Below are 3,244 nucleotides of genomic sequence, written 5' to 3' on the forward strand. Positions count from 1 at the left end.
TTAGAATAACAATACTGTGAATGCTTTTCAAGCATTCACACTAATAATAACTAGAAAGTGCATTTTCTGAAGAAACTGCAGTGTGAATGCTTGAATCTGAATGTATGCACTGAAATGAATTAATTGCTGAATTTTGAGTTAAAAATATTGAATGAGATAACAAAAAAACCCCAAAAAAACAACGAATTTAACCTGAAAACAAAGGTGCTGAACTGCTAAAAGCTGAAGGTTACACAGAAGAAGGAGTTGGAAAAAAACTGAAAATGTTTTAAATGTAAATTAGAAAACCCTAAGAAATGAGAAAAGAACATTTAGAGTCAGAAAACATCTGAATGAATATTAAAAGGTCATATTCTTTGAATCACTGAATGACTCAAATGTGATCCCTCCACTTTGACCCACACAGTTTAAAAAGTTTAAATGCCTGAGCTTTGAAAGATACGGTGTTGGAAAGAGAACAATAATGGCGACGTTTTGAGGGTAAAATGATGGCTGTAACACTGTGGACACAGCAGCAGTTGAAAGAGAAGTGCTTAAGATGAATCTTGGTACAGTGGCAGGCAGAGCTCGTTAAGCAGGCAGGTGTGAGCCTGGTTGCTATAGTGACCGCACCCAATGGCTCCATACACACGACACAGACATGCACCTCACTTTTGCTGCTTAAAATGAACAGAAAAGTCAGGCCCAAACAAATCGTTCCCAAATGAAAAGTAAAAGTCGTATTGACAAAATTCTTTCACTGTGAGCGACAGCAATGTCTAGTCTACCAAATTCTCAGTTTTCATGTCTGTGGAGTTTATTATATGGACGTGGTGACAGTGGAAAGACACCATGCTCTTCTGATTTTCAAACGAACCTTCTGAGCCATTTTAACATTAGAGTCTATGGAAGAGTTGGAGGGAGGAGGCTGTGCATTGGTGACATTTATGAAAAAACCATAACACCTAGTACAATAGTAAACACATTGGATGAAAGAGGACAGCGATGGCTACGTTTTGAGGGTAAAATCATACCTGTAGAGCAAACGCTGCGGACACAGCAGCAGTTTTAAAAAAGATTTTAAGATTAATTTTTTTGCTCCTCTCACTCTAGCAGTTGAGCTGTCTCACTCTAGCCCCAACATTCCGTCCCATACACACCCATTATAAATTTTGAAACGGGTGAAAAAACATCATGAAACTTAAACTGGAACTGAAGAAAAAGTATAATAGATATTGAAAAGATAAATACAAGTTGAATAGTTGAATGTCTTGTCTTCGTTTTAAAGTTTGAATGGTGGCTCTATGTCAATGTATGTGGAAGTAGTAAGAGTTTAAAAATGAGTAAGTTGAATGAGAATTTGAAGGGTCTCCCCATTGAAATACATGGGAAATTTTTGTTGAATAAAGTTGAATAAAATTAAAAATATAAATGTTAAAAATGAGAAAAGTAGAAGCAGTCATGTCCAAAAGAAGAGGAATCTAACGGTGTTTGAATGGTTTTTCTAAGTTGAACGGTTTTGAAGGAGTTAGATGCCAAAAAACGTACGGAATATATAACTAGAAAGTGCATTTTCTGAAGAAACTGCAGTGTGAATGCTTGAATCTGAATGTATGCACTGAAATGAATTAATTACTGAATTTTGAGTTAAAAATATTGAATGAGATAAAAAAAACAAACCCGAATTTAACCTGAAAACAAAAGTGCTGAACTGCTAAAAGCTGAAGGTTACACAGAAGAAGAAGTTGGAAAAAAGCTGAAAATGTTTTAATTGTAAATTAGAAAAACCTAAGAAATGAGAAAAGAACATTTAGAGTCAGAAAACATCTGAAAGAATATTAAAAGGTCATATTCTTTGAATCACTGAATGACTAAAATGTGATCCCTCCACTTGGACCCACACAGTTTAAAAAGTTGACATCTCTGAGCTTTGAAAGACAAGATGTTGGAAAAAGAACAACGATGGCGACGTTTTGAGGGTAAAATGATGGCTTTAACACTGTGGACACAGCAGCAGTTGAAAGAGAAGTGCTTAAGATGAATTTTGGTACAGTGGCAGAGAGAGCTCGTTAAGCAGGCAGGTGTGAGCCTGGTTGCTATAGTGACCGCACCCAATGGCTCCATACACACGCACACAGACATGCACCTCACTTTTGCTGCTTAAAATGAACAGAAAAGTCAGGCCGAAACAAATCGTTCCCAAATGAAAAGTAAAAGTCGTATTGACAAAATTCTTTCACCGTGAGCGACAGCAATGTCTAGTCTACCAAATTCTCAGTTTTCATGTCTGTGGAGTTTATTATATGGACGTGGTGACAGTGGAAAGACACCATGCTCTTCTGATTTTCAAACGAACCTTCTGAGCCATTTTAACATTAGAGTCTATGGAACAGTTGGAGGGAGGAGGCTGTGCATTGGTGACATTTACGAAAGAACCATAACACCTAGGACAATAGTAAACACATTGGATGAAAGAGGACAGTGATGGCTACGTTTTGAGGGTAAAATCATACCTGTAGAGCAAACGCTGCGGACACAGCAGCAGTTTTAAAAAAGATTTTAAGATTAATTTTTTTGCTCCTCTCACTCTAGCAGTTGAGCTGCCTCACTCTAGCCCCAACATTCCGTCCCATACACACCCATTATAAACTCTGAAACGGGTGAAAAAACATCATGAAACTTAAACTGGAACTGAAGAAAAAGTATAATAGATATTGAAAAGATAAATACAAGTTCAATAGTTGAATGTCTTGTCTTCGTTTTAAAGTTTGAATGGTGGCTCTATGTCAATGTATGTGGAAGTAGTAAGAGTTTAAAAATGAGTAAGTTGAATGAGAATTTGAAGGGTCTCCCCATTGAAATACATGGGAAATTTTTGTTGAATAAAGTTGAATAAAATTAAAAATATAAATGTTAAAAATGAGAAAAATACAAGCAACAGTGTCCAAAAGAATAGGAATCTAACGGTGTTTGAATGGTTTTTCTAAGTTGAATGGTTTTGAAGGAGTAGGCTTTCAAAAAACGTACGGAATAGATAATAATAAAATAGAATAATAATAAAGATTCGAATAACAATACTGTGAATGCTTTTCAAGCATTCACACTAATAATAAAGATTCGAATAACAATACTGTGAATGCTTTTCAAGCATTCACACTAATAACTAGAAAGTGCATTTTCTGAAGAAACTGCAGTGTGAATGCTTGAATCTGAATGTATGGACTGAAATGAATTAATTGCTGAATTTTGAGTTAAAAATTTTGAA

This window comes from Astatotilapia calliptera, chromosome 14, assembly GCF_964374335.1.
Source record: "Astatotilapia calliptera chromosome 14, fAstCal68.1, whole genome shotgun sequence".
Classification (NCBI taxonomy): domain Eukaryota; kingdom Metazoa; phylum Chordata; class Actinopteri; order Cichliformes; family Cichlidae; genus Astatotilapia; species Astatotilapia calliptera.